Below are 20,175 nucleotides of genomic sequence, written 5' to 3' on the forward strand. Positions count from 1 at the left end.
GCGAGATGATATGAGGTAAAGTCATGTATTCTTTGACTCTCTTCTTGAGATGCACTGTCACTGATTAGTTCACCATGTGGCCTCCTTGACAGGCCATCGGCGTCTTGATTTTGCTTGCCTGCACGATATTTGATGTCGAAAGTGAACGTAGACAAGGCCGCTAACCATCGATAACTAGTAGCATCTAGTTTGGCTTTGGTTAGAACGTACCGCAAAGGGTTGTTGTCAGTAATGACTGTGAACACGTTGCCATATAAATAGTCATGGAATTTTTCGGTAATAGCCCACTTTAAAGCTAAAAATTCCAGCTTGTGGGCTGGATAGCGGGCTTCACACTGCGAGAGACCCCGACTCGCATACGCAATGACGCGGGTCTGGCCGTCCTGTTCTTGATATAACGCTGCGCCCAGGCCTGTTGTGCTCGCGTCAGTATGAACAACATAAGGCAATCTTGGATTTGCGTACCCTAAAACAGGCGCGGATGTTAACTTTTCAATGATCCAGTCAAAAGCGTCTTGGCAGGATTGGGTCCACCTTTCTCCGAAAGGTTCTTTGGGATTATGGTACTTGGCGGCTACACTGGTAATCTTTGCACCTTTACGCACGGGAGGGTAGCCAGCTGTGAGGTTGGTTAAGGGCTTTACTATTTTAGAATACCCCTCCACGAACCTTCTATAGTACCCGGAGAACCCAAGAAATGACCTAAGGTCTTTTAAGGTCTGAGGTCTTGGCCAGGTCTTAAGTGCTTCTGTCTTTTGAGGATCGGTTTCGACTCCGTCGCGTGATACTATATGGCCTAAGTAACGAACCGAAGTTTGAAAGAAACGGCACTTTTCAGGAGATAACTTTAAACCGTTCTCTCGCAAGCGGGACAGGACGTTCGTGAGACGGGTTTCATGCTCCTCTAGCGTTTTGGAAAAGACAATAATATCGTCTAAGAACACAAGCACCTCGCGCAGATTGATGTCCCCCATGCACTTTTCCATTAAACGCTGAAAAGTGCTGGGCGCGTTTGTGATCCCCTGTGGCATACGATTCCACTCCCAAAACCCAAGAGGGCACACGAACGCTGTCTTGTCTTTGTCACTCTCAGTCATCTCAATCTGGTAATAGCCGCTTTTCAGGTCCATTACTGAAAACCACTGAGATCCGCTCAAGGCTGAGAAAGATTCCTCAAGATTCGGTAATGCATACGCATCTTTGATCGTTTGCATATTCAATCGCCGGTAATCTACACATAATCTGACATCACCGTTCTTCTTTTTGACTACGACTATTGGAGATGCAAAAGGAGATTGTGATTCGCGAATGATCCCTGCTTCAAGGAGAGACTGCAGGTGACGCCTCACTGCATCAAAATCCTGAGGATGAATAGGACGTGGGCGTTGCTTGAAAGGTGTCTCATCCTTGAGTTTGATTGAATGTTTCACTTTTGTTGCATGTCCGTAGTCGAGATCGTGATGAGAGAAAATGTCTGAAAATGTGTTTAACTTGTTTGTCATACGAGCTTTCCACTCCTCGGGAAGTGATTCCCCAAAGTCGAAGGTTAGGTTTGAACTTGGCTGCTTGTTTGTTTGGCTAGTGGGCTGTTGGTGGCTACTGCAACTAGCGGTGTTCTGAGTTGGAACAATCTCTTTAACAGCACTAAGTTCACCGATGATACACCTAACAGGAAGGCAAATGTTTCGATCAGTTTCATTCCTTACTACTACAGGTATCTTGTATGGGGTGTCTCTTGGAACATTAATGAGACAACATTCGACAAAAATTCCCCCAGGTAAGGATGACACTGTAGGTTGCTCAAGCAAAACACATTGTTCATTGTTTGCGTCGTCGATATTTGCATATCCCTCTAGCACTATCCTTTCACCAGCACAGATTACACTTGGCTCATTATTTCTCAAGTTAACGAGACCCAGTCTGCCATTTAAACTATGCTTGTGTCTGAGTTGTAGAGTTCTCAGGACTTGGTGATAGCCACAGTAAGCACTCTTTCGAAATGTATTGTCATCACAAAACTGTTCGTACAGTGGATCGAGGGTGTTAGTTCCTATTAACAACGGAGTGAGACTGTTGGACCTAACATCTGGCACTACGAGGGCAAGTGTCTCTAATTCAGGCTGACTACCAATGAACTCTTTGGAAAACTGGAGTATGACTTTGACATACCCCAGGTAGGGCACTGACTGACCGTTAGCCCCTTCAATCTCTAGTAAGTCAGCTACTGGGTGAATGGTCTGATCTGAAAGGTAACGGTTGTAAAACGACAGTGACATAGTTGTTACCTGCGACCCGGTATCAAGTAGTGAATTGCACTCAAGCCCATTAACTTTAACGTTAGCGGTGCTCTTGCTACCAACCAGCCCTTTAGGTAAGGTTCCGATTTTTGTCACTTTTTGCTCTTTTAACTTGACTTTCGATTTGGTTTTTGGTTCAATTATGGGACTTTCAGGTTGATTTGTTTCCATTTGTCCCTCAATAGAAACACTGTTCAGTTTAAATGTTTATCGAGGGTTGGATTGTCTTTTTCCCAAGCTCGTTGTTTCTCTTTTAGCAGAGTTCTTTTTGCAGAAACTAATGTGGGGTTGGGAGGATCATCACAGTTGGTGGCAATATGTCCATCCTCGCCACAACTGAAACAGTACCATGGTTTTGGCTTTGATTTGACTGTTGCGGATGCGGCTCCTGAGGTAAGTTTTGATGTTGATGTCTTTTTGTAAACAGGTTTCTCTTTTCGTTTCTCCTTTTCCCTTTTTTTTTCAGGTGTGTTTGTAGATGATGTCTGTTGTTTAGGACTCGATAGGGCAGCGATTTGAGCTTGTAGCTCAACAATTTGTTTTTGAAGCTGTTTCATAGCTGGTTGCTCGGCAGAGAAAGACTGAGGTGAATCGTATGTGTCTCCCACGTATACCTCATGCACTTGTGCTGCAGCTTGAGCTTTTGGTTTTTGAAACCCCAGATGTTGCTTCATCCTGTTCGCTTTTGCAGTTTGTTTGTCCTCCTCTGTGCGTAAAAGGAGTAAAAACTCTGGAAAAGTGGGCGGATTCTTTTTGCGTTGCTCAAGCTGAAGGTTATTAATCAGCACATTATTCCAGCAGCCCCTACAGAACTGCTTTAAGAGCTGCCTGTCCGAATTTTGAGGCAAAATGGTTTTCAATTTCACAATTCTATTCAAAAGGGTCTGTAATCTCTGGAGATAGTTGGAAGGTTTCTCGCCTGAGTTCTGATTAACATTTAGAAACTGGGCGTAAAGTTCGTCCCCATCTTCCACCGTAGCATAAGCTGAGTCAAGCAGATCGAGGAAAGCTTCCGGATTTGCATGGTGACCAAGCGACTTGACAACCGAAGTGGCAGGGGGAAGCAAACTGTCAACAATGCGTCTTACCAACTGTGCACTGGAGACGGTAGGATCAGCCAAGTAACATTCAATGCTGTTCCTCCAAGTTTCATAATCGACTTCAAAGTTTGGGCAGGGGACTTTGCCGGAAAAAGGTCTAACTTTTGCTGGTGCGTGTATTTGCGAAGAGAAGTCAGAACTTTTGACAATGTGTTCAACCACTACACGCTGCACCTCAGGCGGAGTAAGTTGTTCAGCAGTTTGCAAGAAGGAAGATACTGGCAATTGAGTGGGCATAGCATTTGCCATAGGTCTGAAGGGAGGGCTAAAGGGGTCAAGAGGATGTTGCTCATCATTGACTGAATCCATTTGTGTGGCATCAAGGGAAATGGGACCTGTGGCTGTTCTAGCAGGTGCCACAACTGTACCCTGAGGTCTGCCAGACTCACTCGGCTCTTTCAGTAATCCAGTGATTCGTGCCAACTCATCATGTAGCAGGTTTTCAAAAGATTTTCCACTGAGTTTTGCAACATTTTGGAGGTCAGAAAGAAATGTTTTAGTAATATCGGTACCCTTTTCACTTGAGTATGAACTGGCTAAAGCTTCAACGTGGAAGACAACATCATCATCTGTATCACTGGTTCTATCAAAGGGTAAATCTTTCTCAAGTGTCTCCACAGCAGCACCAGATGCATATTCTACAAGGGCTTTACCATAAAACTCAGAGGTTTTGTCTAAAACCTTCACAATTCTGTTAATAGATCCAAATTGCTTTAAATCTTCATAAATCTCTTCGTCTACATCGGTATTTGTCAAACCTGACACAATGACGGCATTGGGGACCTTAATACTTTCTTTCTCAATCACATCCATTTTCGAAAAACAAAAAAACAAAAGCAAAGTTTACACTTTAAGGACACTTTTTTTTTTTTTTTTTGGGACGAAAGGCACCTGGGTTATTACTTACTCAAAGCTCCTGGCTGGCTCGCCAAGTTTTACCGTGTAACCCACTTCAGAGTATGTACACCCTAGGTTCGTAGGAGCTGAGAAGTACAGTAATAACCAAACAACACAGGTGTAACGTTTGGCATGTGTAAACTTTTAGTTCAACAAAATGTTTCAACACTTCACAACAATTTTTTTTCACAATACCTACGGGCCCAAAATAAATTTAAAATAAAATAAAATAAAATAAAATGTCCTTTCTTTGTTGAAAATGTTCCTTGGAAATTTTCCTTAGGAATTCCAAAGTTAAATCCAGAATTCAAGTCAGTTAGTCAAGGGAAATAGTCAAAGTCAAGGGAAAATCTCGTTGGTGCCGGTTAGTTGAACTGACACAATCCTACCACAGGCCTCCGGAATGCTGTGGTGGAGATTCACGGCTCATTGGGAAGGCTCGCCATCTATGGATCAATGGTTCACCTGTATAATTCAAGGACTGGAGCTTCTGGAATTTCTGCTCACCTCATCAAAAAAAGACCTGACCTGTATATAGAACAGGTTCAGTCCAAAATCAATTATACCAAATAGTTCTTAAAGTATTGTACAACATTATATTACTGTTAGAAAATATCATAGCATAGTTCACGTGAAGAAAACAATAGCTATTTTAACTATTTAAATCAGAATATACCATTTCAACCTTATGTCATTACAATGAAATGTAATTATAGGGACACATTGTACTAATGAACTTTTTCTCTCTGCTTTTAATCCCTTTTTACATAGGATTTTTTAGATTTTAAATCAAAATAACAAAATACAGTTTTACTTGAAAACCCATTTATATGAATTTACAGCATTTGCTGATTTAACCACTTTAACTAACTTAAAATGACATTTTATATTCTTCTGTCTGTAACTTTAACCTTTAGTCACATATATATCACAAAGTAAAAATGTTACAAAAGCATCTTTTTTGTAATACATACCAAATTAGTTTACATTTCTCCTTAAACCATGAAATAAATTGTCTTTTATCATGTTACATTCCTTCAAAACAACAGAAATGTTTGAATAATCACTAATTGAAACTAGCATAGCTACCTCGTGGGTTTTTTTTCACACACCATCATTGAACACTTTAGCTTACCAAGAGAGGATTTTCAGTATAAGAAGCCAGGACGGATAAAAGCGATTTCTGGACGACTCTCCAACTTCTAAAACAAGTATACAGATGTTTACATAATGAACTGAATCATATTTAACTGCTAGCAAAAATAGACAGGTTTTCATACCTTTTCTTCTCAGTTTATTTGAACTCGCGGGGAAAACCGAAGCAGTGCTCCATCTGCTTTTTAGCGATGTGAAGCTAGCGGAAGTATTTTAGCGCGCTACTTCCGGTTTCCCACAAAATAAAATATATTTTTCAAAATAAAACCCCCATTACTCATAAACGTAAAGTATGGATAAATAATGATAATAATTACACACAATTAACTGGTTACCCTTTTTAGGTGGGTTACATGGGCATTCAGGATTGCTGTCATTCAAGTTATTATTGACCACATCTCCTACCCCATTGAGGCAGTGAGCTACAAAATACCCAAAGAAAATGGCACTTATCCTGGAGTTCATAATGGTAAGCAACACATTTTTAATGAAAACTTTTTATAGAGCATGTTGTTGTGTTACTGTTTATATAATTGAAAATAATGAAACATATTATAAGGTATAGTTGAGCAGACAAGCTAACATGACATGCAATTGGAGTCCACTGGAAACAGAAGTCTTAGCATTTTATACAGTGTTTGAATTTGAAAGAATTAGGGATGGCAGTTGATAATTTAACAAACGTAAAATACTGTACGATTGTTTTTCAACCTCAACCTGGTCTTTATGATACTTTGTAGTTCAATTTCCTTTATTTAATTTCTTGTGTAGCTAAAAACATATATTTTTTTTCTTCATATCCAACTTTCCTGTGCAGAAATCCTGAACGAAGGTCGAAAAGGCTGAGATGAAGGAAACCAAACGTCTACACACTCCTCCAAGACTGCTGAAGTTCCTGTATGAACCACTGAAAACCCATGTAAAATTTAGGCTTTTGTCAAATCTCTTAATGGACCTTTAACTGAACATACAGAAGAAGGAAAGTTTTTCACGCAAGTTGTTCACTCCAAAATGAAAATAATGTCATTAATTACTCGCCCTCCTGATGTTCCAAACCTGCAAGACTTTAGTTCATCTTCAGAACAAAGATGAAGATCTAATAAAATCTGAGAGCTTTCTCTTCCTCTGTTGACAGCTTACGCAACTACCACTTTCAAGCTCCAGAAAGGTAGAAATTACTTCATAAATTTGAGGTTAAACCACTGGAGTCACATGGATTACATTTATGTCTGTATACCTTTCTGAACCTTGAAATTGGTAGTTGCGTAAGATGTCAGTGGCGGGACAGAAATCTCTCAGATTTCCCCAAAAATATCTTAATTTTTATTCTGAAGAAGAATGGAAGTCTTGTGGGGTGTGGAACAACATGAGCGTGATTAATTAATGACAATTAAAATTTTTGGGTGAACTAACCCTTTAAGGAATATGGTGTTCTCTTGCAGAAAAATGGCATCAACACTAACATTTCACTCTACTATTGACTGTCTAAAGCTATTTTTAATGATAAAAGCAGCAGACCTGTATTCGTATTGCATTTGTTTTTGTTTGTTTCTTTCTGTATTGTATTTGTATTGTATTGCATTTGAAAATGTTTTGAATCTTGACTTTCACAGTTTGAATTTATTTTCAAAGAATTTTGCAACACCAATATTGTGCAAGTACCTTCTTATGTTTTCTTTTTTGAATTCTGTCTCTTTTTTTATGTCTAAAACTTATTCCACAATACAAGCACTTTTTAATGGTGCTTTGTACATGGTTTCTATATATCTATTTATATATATATCTATATATATATCTATCTATATATATATATATATATATATATATAATATATATATATTTCTATTTATATATATATATATATATATATATATATATATATATATATATATATATATATATATTTACCCATTGAATGTATTTAAGAATGTATGAAAATTTGTACAAAAATAAACCATGTTCAATTTGTATATATCGTTCTTGAATTATTTGCCACCAAAATATATGCTATAAAATAGAAATTTCTGTATAATGATTATCCGTTAATAGTACAGAAAATGTACTGTTAATATACAGAATTGTCCGTTTTAGAGGTGAAGGAACTGTCCGTAATTTAACGGAAAATGTCCTGGTAATTTTCTGCCAGTACATTATCCATTTTTTTACGGAATTATTTTTTACAGTGTATGCCTATTTAACCGAAGCTAATTTGGGTGTGTTTCTCCATCCCCATACAATGTTACTTCTCTGTCTTTTACGGCCCTGACGAGAACGTCGGTCTCCTCGGCTGTGAACCACTCCTGGCGCGCGCCTGGCAAATCTGCCGTTATAGTAGCAAACCGCCATGGAACAAGCGTGCCTGCTATTAAAGGGAATGTGAGATGTCGCTCTGATTCGTTTATTTCACGTTACGCCCAAACCACACCTATGAATAATGAAGATACCCCATTTAGATTTGCATCAGGTGCAAGGGTCATTTATCCCGCTGGTATAATAGCAACAGCGCCCGAGATCCGCCCACAAAGATACTTGCGTTTCGCGCTTGATACTTGGGTTTCTGATCGTTAAAAAAGGGCCCGATGTCTTGAAGCACATGTAAAATCAGTCCAATGGTGTGGCGGAACGTCAGAGGCGGATGACGTCATGAACCAGGAAACTATAAAGCCTGTCCAAATCAAAGCAGCGCTAGCTTCTTAAGGTCAAGTCGCTTACAGGCACGTAGGAGATATGGCAGGTGATGCAGCGTCTCGTTCCCTCTTCAGGGAACCGAGGTTACAGTCGTAACCGAGGCCGCCACTGGCCGCCACATAAACCTTTAAAGTGGACAGGGATAGACCTGCAGTGAACCGCTCCTGCAGGAACTTCAGCACTGTACCAACCAGGCAGTTAACTGGGTCCAACTGACGGTCACTACACCATGAAGTGAAAACCTTCCACTTCAGGGCATAAAGTTTCCTCGTGGAGGGAGCTCTGGATTGAAGGATGGTCTCTACAATCTGTCTCTACAGACCTGACCCTATGAGTTGGGCCTCCTCAGAGGCCAAGCCCACAGGTTCCATAGTTTGGGTTGAGGGTGAAGAATAGAGCCCTCTGCTTGGGACAGAAGGTCCCTCCTGACGGGAAGCTCCAGTGGGCGCCCGTCATGGAGAGACACTAAGTCAGGAAACCAAACTCTGCCCAGCCAATGGGGGGCTATAAGGAGTAGGCATAGATGGTCCCTGCAAACTCTCTCCAGAACTCCTGGGAGCAGAGCGATTGGGGGGAAAGCGTACAAACGTAGCCTTGGCCACGTCTGTACCATTGCATCCAGTCCAAGAGGAACTGTATGCGTGAGGGAGAACCAGAGTGGACAGTGAGATGTCTCTCGAGACGCAAACAGATCCACTTGTGCCCGGCCGAATACCCTCCATATCTGCTCCACCACCTCGAGGTGGAGCCAGTACTTCCCTGGGCCTCGGCCCCTGTCTCGACAGGACGCCTGCTCCTATATTCTGGGCTCCAGGAATGTAAGCTGCTCTGAGTGAAATCAGCTTCCCCTGAGACCACACTAGGATTTGGTGCGCCAGTTTGCTCAAAGGAAGCAAGCGCAAACCCCCCTGGTGATTTATATAGGCGACCACCGATGTGTTGTCTGATTGGACCAACACATGGTGGCCCCTGAGGTCTGGGAAGAAATTCTTGAGGGCAAGAAATACAGCCAGCATCTCCAGGCAATATGCCAGGAAAGATGATGGACCCTCCATAGACCCTGAGCTGAGCGTCCTTCTAGGATCGCTGCCCAGCCCGTGAGGGAAGCACCTGTCGTTAGCATTTTGCGACGATAAGGAGCTCCCAACACGACTGCTGAGACCGCTGTGCCCTGAAGCACACGAGGTGGCAAGGTTAGCATAACAGTCCCCTGAGGGCACCGAAGGGAGACGGGCACCGTATAGTGAGGTGTTGACCTCTCTGCTTCGGGGGGACTACCCTCATTGGCCTGCGCCCTCAGGCGTCAGGACATTTTTCCTGCAGCCTTCTTGTAAATAATGACGGTCCGCAGATCCGTCGTACCCCTTGAAGGCTGCGGTTGAGCACAGAGGAGGAGCTGAGGAGCTGGCTTTAGACGTTTGGGGCTGCTCCCGATCAGCAGCCCCGGAGACATGAGTTCGGAGACATGAGTTTCTGGAATGCAGCCGCTTGCTGGCTGATTCCTGAAAAGTCGATTCGGCCGATAGTTTTAGCCGTCTCCTTGGCGGCCCTGAGAGACAAATCTGTGGCCCGATGCAGTTCGCAAACCACGTCTGGGCCAATAGCCCCGCCCTCATCCAGGTCTCCTAACAGTTCGGCTTAGTGAGCCTGCAGCAGCGACATAATGTGAAGGCACGCTGCAGCCTGACCAGCCGACGCATAAGCCTTACCCACCAAAGCTGACGTAACTCTAACGGGCTTGGTGGGTAATATCGGGGCCTTAAGGGAAGATGCTGATTCAGGGGAGAGATAGCTCACAATCGTCTCTTCCACCTTTGGCATCTCCCCATAACCGTGCTCTTTATAATTCAATATAGAGGAATAGTGAGATGATTGTGTACTCTATATGAAAATTGTTTCTCCCACGATCTCGACACCACGGTGTGGTGCAATAAACAATGGAAGCACTTCACAGTGCTCACAGCCAGCGCCCTCGAACGCTGACCGTGCATGCAAACAAACAATGCACAAAACATGCGAGTCGCCTCCTGTTATGAGTTTGTTCTGCTCTCCTTACTGTCCTTTCATTTATTGCAACTTAAAAAAATAAAAAATAGAAAAATTTAAAAAAGTTCTTTCTTTGTTTCTTTGTATTTTTCTTTCTTTCTTTCTTTCTTTCTTTCTTTCTTTCTTTCTTTTTATACAGAGATTAAGATGGGCATGCTTTTGATCATGACTTTGTAACAGAAAATAATCTGTCACCTAAAATGTGGGCTAGAATCTGCCCAAATATTAGACATTCATATTCATATCTTAAAGCTGCTGTCGGCAACCCTGGAAGATTGAGTGGACTTAGCCAAATTTTTGAATGTTTACAACTCTCATGCCCCTCCCCCACTATCAACTAATACCTTCCCATCGAGTTTGTGCTGGTCAGTGCGTGTAGGCTATTCCAGATTGGACCTCCTAGCTCTTGAGGTTAACCGAGGAATTGGAATCTTTTCCCCCATCACTCTTCATTACTGCGTGAATTTCAGGCTTGTGCATGTGATTGTAACATGCGCGAGGGGGAGTGGGATCTGTGGCGTGTGCACAACCTGTGATTGACAGTCAGATCTCACACCCCCCTGCGCTGATTGGACCCGATGATCCGGGAGCGGTGGATTTTTGCAAAACAAATAACACTCTTATTGTGTGTGTAGAGTTTTGAATAAAGGAGACTTAGTTTTGAAAACGTGTGTAAGCAATTGGTAAAAACTGTAATTTATTTCCTAGCGCGAGGCAGCAATCAGGGCATTAGCCGAGTGAGTTCCTATACACATGTTTTTGAGCCGTTTCCGCTCTATATCCTAAACTGTTTTGCTAGCTAGCTCCGTTGTGCCGACAAAGCACTGATATTGCAGTGACTAAGAGGATTACAATTACAACATGAAGAAAAGTGGTTCGGGAACAACGTGTGCGGGAGTTGGTTGCAAACACTCGAGAAAGCACCTGAACGAGTGGTTAGATAGAGAGTGCTACCACCACAAACCAGCTACGAAGAGGCAATGTCCATGCGCTCCATTGTTTACATTTTTTCGCAAGCCTGATACCGACTCGGAATCAAGGACCTGGCTGAAGGCATTGAATCTAATATATTTTGCTAAGGCAGTTGATTGTTTTGGAGATGGGACAAACAATGCCCACGATAGCTACATCATTAATTGTGTGTGTGTGTGTGTGTGTGTGTGTGTGCGTGTGTGTGTGTGTGTGCCTTAGTCTACATCATAAATACAATGCAAGGTGGCAGGCTGTTGTGATGATGATTGTGTGTGTGCGTGTACGTGTACGTGTGAGTGCAATGTTGTAGTACAAATTTTGCCATTGTGATGTTTGTAGTGAGAGGACTCTATGCCTGCATTAATTATGCTCCATCCATGTTTTCTACTCCCCTTTTAAGATGCTCCTGAAACCTGTCAGCCTGCCTGTGAGGCCAGTGGCAACTTCCACCATGACTTTTGACCCTCACGGACCCACCAACGGACTCATTTTTCAACCACTTCAAGAATTGTCCACGATTGCAACTGACCATGCACATATAAATTTAATGAGGTGCTCTGAAAATGATCAGCTGATGGTTCTTTTCATACTGAAATAGATCTTGCTCCATAGTTCTATTTCCTGCTTCCGGTTCCACTCACCACTTTACCGATGTATGTTTGTATGGATGAATGTATGTATGTTTGTTTGTTTAGTGTTAGTTATGTTTGTGAGTTAGTTAATAAAACTTGTGCACAATATGGATGTGGTTTCTAAGTGTCTCTGCTCGCATACAAAGTCCCTTTTACGATCTTGATCTTGTTACATGCTCTAAGCACTGTACATGCTAAGGAATAATTATTTTTCAGTGACCATGAAAGATACACTTTTCTTAGAATAAATGAATAATCAAAGAGTTCGTTGGAACTGATTAATTGATTGTAATATTAATTGGCTTACCTCAAAGTTAGTCTAATTAAACTGACCCAAATATTAATAATTAATCATAATTAGTAATTATGGATTATTATTAATATTTCCCCTTTAAGCAAATATCGTTACACTCCGTTTGCAGTGCGTATGCAGTGCATATTTTTTTTCCATACCCATGTTATGCCGCCTTCACACTGGCAGTTGAAATCAGCTCCGTAATACGCAATACAGAAGTTGTACTACACTGCTGAAAAGCTTCGGAAGCGAGTAGAAAAAAAAATGGCGGAGAGATTAGAACGGTTGATTTTGTCAGTGTCAGAATGTACAATTCTGCTTGCGTCTCCTGTATAGGAGAGCAACAGCAAGAGCATTGACCAGCCGACGATTTGCCATCATGGAATTTTCTGGCTGTATGTGAATGAGCGGGGGCCACAATATTTAATTATACATTTTAATTGTATTAACTGCCCTAATAATGTTAGAAAATCATGAAAAAAAAAAAAAAAATGACATGACAACTTATCGTTATAATATCATTATTTATTTCATTAAAAGTTAAGAATTCAGGTTTGTTTATCAGTACCATAGTACGCTAACTTCCGCTGGAATTGTCGGATAGGAACCGTCCGTAGCCTTTCGCAAGAGTTCAATTTTTTTTAACGCATCCGGATGACCAACTGACACGATTTTTTTAGCACCGCACTCGTTCAGACCCATTCGCATGTGGTCTGCGAATCTCCATAGGAAATTAATGACTTCTGGTCGTTTCGAAGCCGTATCGGAGCTGATTTCAACTGCCAGTGTGAAGTGCATTTCCGCACCGAATCTATTGCTGTGCTGCAAACGCTAAATTAAAGTGATAGCGCATGGTTCGTTGTAGAGGTCTGCATTCCCGCGGCTGTACCCGACCAGATATTTTGCGCCGCGGGATTAAATTTCCGACTAAAAAACGGTAAGTAAGTAAGTAAGTAAGTAAGTAAGTAAAATTTATTTATAAAGCGCTTTTCGCAGATAAAATCACAAAGTGCTGTACAAGAACATAAGTAAAACAAACAAATATAAAACATTTACATATGCAAAAATTCTTGTGAGACTAATGAAAAACCCCATCAACCAAAAGCTTGCCTGAATAAACATGTTTTCAGATTAATTTTAAAAGAGGTAATAGAGTCTGACATGCGTATGGATAGGGGTAAAGCATTCCACAATCTGGGAGCAACAGACTCAAAGGACAGGGACTAAAAAACGGTAGCGGTCGGTAACTCTGGTGTAATTTGAACGGGAGCGGTCGGTCATTCAATATCACGTTCCCGACGCCGACATTCTTTCAGAACAGCATATCTTCGCTTTACCTAATCTTAATCTTCGACCACCCGGTATAGGCTACAGTCTGCCCTACATATTGTTCGGTTAAGACCTACATATTTTGCTTAATGACATGTCATATTTTCTTTCTTTCTCTGACACTTTTCCTGTGTTGACAGCAAAATGTTACGAATTTTGATAATACGAATAAAAATAATAGCCTACACTTCTTTCTTTTTTTCGCTGCAACATTTTTTCCCCTACTGTCTGCAGCAAAATGTTAAATTTTGTATATTGACAAGGCGAATAAAATAATAATAAAAAAATGTTTGTGCAGACTACATTTTTATTTTCTCTGTGAAAATGTACATGTGAAATTCTGGGAGATCTATATTAAGCGGGATGGTCGGGTCGGGAAGAAAATTATTCTAAGCAGACAGCGGGTGAACAAATAGTGTATATATAGCGGGAATGGGTGGGTGCGGGATATAACCCCAGCGGGAGCGGGCGGGAGCAGGACTTAAAAAACAGTCCCGCGCAGATCTCTAGTTCGTTGTCAAACTGAACACAGATTGACCTGAAAATGTAGTAATTTCACCATAAATGCATAAATAGGCGACTACTTTTTTTCACAGTCATCTTTATACTTTTAAGACCGGGGTAAAGCAGGTTCAAGGTTCAAGGGTTTCATTTGTCACATACTCATACAAGATGCGCAGTGAAATGTTTTTGTGACACGCCCTGTACTTCTGTGCTCAATTGTAATAAAAATAAATACAATGTAACTAAAAAATAAAATACAATATAAACAATAAATACAATAAAGTACGGTTTTTAGCGGAAGTTTATAAACAAATTAATATTAAGTTATAATTAAGTTACGATTATGAATAATTTATATATACAATAGTAATGAAACCAATATATAATAGTTATGAAAAATATATATATTATTATAATATAAGTTAAAGCTAAATCGACAGACAGATGTACAAATGTTAAAATTCAATGGCTGTTTTAAAACTGTTGAAAGTGTATTACAGTTTTTCTGAATTGCTAAGACACATTTCTTGAAACCTGCTCTCCTTTTCTCTAAACTGTGAACACAAAACCCAATTTTCAAGCTACATTCACAAAACCTCTGACTCCTCTTGCAAAACCAAACATTTGACCCAAAACCATTTTAACTTTAATCAAAATCACTCACTACCGTCAAAAACCACACAAAACCAGCTAATGTGCAAACACAACTTAGCAACCATTACACACTACATAAATAAATGCAAAACACTGTGGGATAGCGGGAATAATTTTATTCTTGTACTCAGATTTAAACAAAAAGAAATAAAATAAAGCTTTTTAAAAAACTGCAGCAAAAAAAGAGAAACAAAAGTTATGTAAAGAAAAAAATAAATAAGACATGTTTACAGCATTTATTCTGCCTCAGGATCACGCCTCTCTGCTGGGTGAGGCCACAGGACTTCATCCACATCACATGTCACAATTCTGTAAAAAGAACCCCATTTAGTTAGAAGTATACACATACACACACACATTTTATTCAGTAAATGTTTTCAAAACACAGTACCATGGAAAAGTTATGTCTCGTTGTCCCCTTTCTGAGACAAGTATACTTTACCTGTTTTCTTCTCTGAAGGTCCGGTTATAGAAGCCACTGAGAACCTGCTTAGGTTTGGTTGCACACGTTGCCCTGCCTCCCTCATAGTCATGCCATGCACCAGAACATGATCTATGACAGTTGCTCGAATGTCATTTGAAATTATTGATCTGCTTGGTCTTTGTCCTCGCCCACCACCTCTGACACAGATTCCTCTTCCTCTTCTTCCTCTTCTTCCTCTTCTTCCACCTCTTCCACCTCTTCCACCTCTTCCACCTTCTCTTTCTCTTCCTCTTCCTCTTCCTCTTCCTCTTCTTCCACCTCTTCCTCTGTTCTGCTCCATTGTTGGATCAACTCATGCCATTTGCATTTGACTAGGCTTAAATACTGTTTTCTAATTGTGTACACTGATTGGACACATGTGTTTTCAATTTTGAGTGGTAGTGTGTAAAGGATGAGAACAGTGTGTTAGTTGTGTTTAACTTCTGTAGCCTGTGTGCGCCATTTTGGGTACAAGTGTATGACACTGCAAAGTTGTGTTCTGTGTTTGAGAATGTGTTTAGAGTTTTGGTAAATGGGCGATTCAGATTCGCAAATTGTGTCCTAAACAGATGAATAGTGTTTAAGATTTTGACAACAGTGTGATTGATTTGCTAAAAGAGTTTTGGCAGTTGCCAGTTTAGTTTTTACAATGGGATTTAGTGTCTTAGCAATTCAGAAAAACTGTAAAAGTTTAAAAAGTTCAGAATGCAGAGTTCAGTGCTCTGATTGCCGCAGGAAAAAAACTGTTCCTCATCCTCTCTATACGTATTTTGTGGCAGCGCAGGCGGTTACAAACAGTTTCTTGCAGGGGTGATGGGGATCCTTAATAATCCTTCTGGCCCTGTTGATACAGCGTGTGGTGTATAAGTCCTGCAGAGGGGGAAGTCTGGTACCCATGATCCGCTCAGCGGTCTTCACCACCCTCTGCAGGGCTCGCCGGTCCCTACAGGCAAGGAAAACCATCAATTTACCTCAACAAGGTGACATAATGAATGAACAACACTCGTCTCATTCGTGGAGGTGGAAAAAAAAAGTTCTTTGTGACATGCAAGATTTATTGTATTAAAATGTAAATGCAAAAGAAAAGGCATGTGAGTCAGCTGTTTTTGTCAGTTTTAATCTAAAATGTTTGTGATTTTAATATAAACTTTAATATAAGTACATGGTTAAATATTTGACCACTTGCTTGAACAACTTAATATATATAGAAGTAATGCATGGAATAATAGGCCTACATTGTTTAAATTGGGTTTAAACGTGCATACGTCCATTAAAGAGCGTATGTGTGTACAAAGAGAATCGCAGTGCTGACAACATTTTATTTATTTTTTTATAAAAGTTGCGGCATAATTTCTGGATTTGAAAAAAAAAAAAAAGTAAGTATGTGTTTGTGGTACAGACGCGGATCAGTTACGCACTGCAAATGCAGCATATGTGAAAGCACTATAGCGCATGCTGCTCCTGCACCGCATATGCACTGCACACGGAGTACGTGTAAAATGGGCGTTAGGGCCCTATTTCAACGATCTGAAACGCAAGTGTCAAGCGCAGAGCGCAAGTAACTTTGTGGGCGGGTCTTGGGCGCTGGTGCTATTTTCCCGGCAGGATAATTGACTCTTGCGCCCGGCGCAAATCTAAAAGGGGTCTGTCTGAAGTAGCTTCATTATTCATAGGTGTGGTTTGGGCGTAATTTGAAATAAACCAATCAGAGTGTCATCTCACATTACCTTTAAGAGCAGGCGCGCTTGTTCTAAAGTGGATTCCTATTATAACGACGGATTTGCCAGGCGCACGCGAGGAGTGGTTCACAGCCGAGGAGACCGACGTTCTTGTCAGGGACGTTGGGGATGGAGAAACACACCCAAATTAACTTCGGTTAAGCAGGCGTACGATAATTTGGGTAAATGTGTAAGCTAGATGTATGCTTTTATAATAAACTATATCTATCTATCTATCTATCTATCATAATAATGTATGATTTGCAAAAATGATAACTGCTGCGTCTGTGTGTAGATGAGAGAATTAAAGTGTATGCGCGTTGAGCACACGCTACATTGATTATGATATCATATGATAGCATAAAATAGCATATGAATAACATGCGCAACGCGCCACTGACTTTAAACTGTTTTTTTTTCGGCCAGTGGCGAAATTGTTTTCTAAACCTGTAAAATAGCATGAGGGAACGTTTGCGCCGGAACATGCCTCATTTTTTGCGCTGAACCGCCCAGGGAGCGCAAGTTCATTCCCTAGTTTAGCGACGTGCTTCTGTGGAGGGAAAAGCGCGCTTTGCGCGGGTGCAAAATAGGAATGATACATGCGTCGGTGTACAAAGTCAGTTGCGCTGGGTGCAAGATAGGGCCCGTTAGACTTCAACGGAGAAAAGTGAAGTAAATTAGAAGCACTCACTTCCTGATGGCTGAGCGTACTGCACAGACTCAAACTGAGCTTGATGACGTAGATGTGACGTGAGCAACCAACCTGTCTGTCTTCTAGTAGCTGTGCCAGGAGAAATCTGAATCATTGTGTGAATCAGTGTGAATAGGAGGTGTCCTTGAGCTAGGAGCAGGATAAACTTTTGCTAAGTATTCTGATTAATAATTTTGTCATTTTGCCTCCACGTCCCCCGATTGCCCGCAAGCTTCTCCTCCTGTCCATACGGTAACTGTGCGACAGACAGTCGCATGGTTATGATGCAATCGTTAGCCTATTTTTACAAAAACTGCTTCTATGGGGCCATAACGTAAGATACAAGGTAATGGAGCCTTTTATACATTTTCGTGTTTCTTTAGAAATAAATAATGGACAAATGGAGTCTTTAAACGCCTCAGATGTAAAGTTATTCGCTGTCAAAGTGACGCCAAAATGAATGGGAGTCAATGGAATGCTAACAGCAGGTGATGGTCTGCTAATCAATGGCGGCCCCGGGGAAGCTTCAGTTTCCGGCTGATGGATTACCCCCTTGCCCAAGATGCACCTGCCACCTAGCTGTTATTTTTATGAAAAAAAAAAAAAAATAGGAATGCTTACTGAAATGTTTTTTTTTTCAAGAAGGGCATTTGATACAATTTGAAATGTGAAGTGAGAACTTCGATAAAAGAAATTAGGGATTGAAACAGCGTGAATAGCCTGTCATTAGTAATTATAATGAAGACAAAAGAAAAACATATTTACAGCCATATCCAGGCCGGAGAGGTGTGAATATGTGCAGGGGAGACTGAGACTAAATTGGGCTCGTTTGCACCACAAAACAATAGAGAAAATAGACTGAATAGATGCTTAGAAGTTTGCATTTTAGACTATAATCAAAATAAAGTCATATGACACGATCTTTAGAAACATTTACAGTTTTTTTGGAATGCTTACACACTAAAATTAAAAGTAGTACACTATTAGCAAAACCTTACACTCAAGAAGCAAAACATCAGCCCATATTTGCACAACTATAAGCACATTGTCAACCTCACACTTGTTGCAAAACTCTACACACAGTAATTTGCAAAACACTAAACACACTTAACATACATTACACACAAAAATCTATCATGAAGTCACTTCCTTGCAATACCAAAGCACTCAAATTACCGCACCGTCCAACCAATTGGTTCAACACAGCCATCAGGTGTGCAAACACTTGTTTGCTTAATTGTAGACACATCAATCAGGTGTATAAGCACTATAAAAAGCAGCAGGTGAGTTAGCAAGCTAACATTGTCAATAACCACACCAGTTTCAACGATATCCATCAGGTCTCAACATCAACACTGGCACGCATCCTAAAAAAAAACATTCAAATGAAGCAAATTTATCGAGTGCCTTTCAAACGCAATTCCGAAAGGGTGAAACGACTGCGGCATGCATGCAGAGGTATGTATTCACTTTAGCAGTGTGATCTTGCATACTGTCTCATAATATTTTACTGTACTGTAAAATGTATACTAGATCTACACTGAACTACACAATTTTGCCTGACACTGTTCTTCAGAGAGTTTTACGAATGGATGGAGAGGAGATCCAGCATGAGTTCATTTACGTAGATGAGGCTGGGTTCCACCTGACGAGAACACGAAGGAGGGGAAGAAACATCATTGGCCACAGGGCTATAGTCAATGTCCCAGGGCAACGTGGGGGTAATATAACACTCTGTGCAGCCATTACACAGAATGGGGTCCTCCACCGCCATGCCCATATGGGCCCTTACAACACAGCACTCATACTTACATTCTTGGACCAATTGCACAACATAACAGCAGCAAATCAAATCGATCATATGCAATACATTGTTGTCTGGGACAATGTGTCTTTCCACCGCTCTGTTCTGGTTCAGAACTGGTTTCAGCAATATCCACATTTCACCGTCCTATATCTTCCACCATACTCTCCGTTCCTCAACCCTATAGAAGACTTTTCTCGGCATGGCGGTGGAAGGTATATGATCTCCGTCTCCAGGCTGAGGTACCCCTCATCCAAGCCATGGAGGAGGCCTGTGACCAGATGGAGGTAGCAGCAATGCAAGGATGGATTCGTCATTCAAGACGTTTCTTTCCAAGGTGTCTTGCTAATGACAACATTGCCTGCGATGTTGATGAAATTCTCTGGCCAGATCCAGCTAGGCGAAGACAGTACAATACGTAAAGTGACATTTTGTTACAGTATTATGAATCTCCATGTCAACATTTTGGGCGTGTTGAGAAATAAATGAGTTTCTTCAGTCTGCAACATTGGTCTTGTGTAGTGTTTGGTGAATTTACATTATATTTGTACTTTGTTGATGGTAGCCTACTCTAATCATAGGGAAGTAGAAGTGCTAAAAGTGTTTTAGGTTTATCACAGCAGAGTGTAACTCGTGCAAACAGAGTATAGTAATGTGAAACATGTGTGTTTCATATGGTAACAAAGTGTGTTTTTTAAACAGAAGTGTATAGTTTTTACAAGAGTGTTTGATTATGCAAAGGATCTGTAGTGTTTTGTTAATTGGGTGTGTGGTTGTGCTAATTGTGTGTAGTGTTTTGAAAACACGGGCCCTGTTTTGAAAATCGTGCTTAAGCAATCCAAAAAAACTGTAAAGGGGTGGTATAATGCCCTTTTCACAAGATGTAAAATATATCTCTGATGTCCCCAGAGTGTGTGTGTGAAGTTTCAG

The 20,175-nt window shown here is 40.9% G+C and overlaps 1 long non-coding RNA gene across 1 annotated transcript; it reads right to left on the bottom strand.

Annotated features, from left to right (window-relative positions):
- Window positions 1-3,426: 3,426 nt before the first annotated feature.
- Window positions 3,427-5,715, bottom strand: LOC311076212. The gene is made up of 3 exons (XR_014604625.1): window positions 5,575-5,715; window positions 5,430-5,496; window positions 3,427-4,822 (listed from the first exon to the last, which is right to left on the bottom strand). It is a non-coding gene; the product is annotated as an uncharacterized lncRNA (long non-coding RNA).
- Between the last annotated feature and the right edge of the window lie 14,460 nt (window positions 5,716-20,175).

The sequence above is a fragment of the Abramis brama genome (genome assembly GCF_963993115.1).
Source record: "Abramis brama genome assembly, chromosome: 25".
NCBI lineage: Eukaryota > Metazoa > Chordata > Actinopteri > Cypriniformes > Leuciscidae > Abramis > Abramis brama.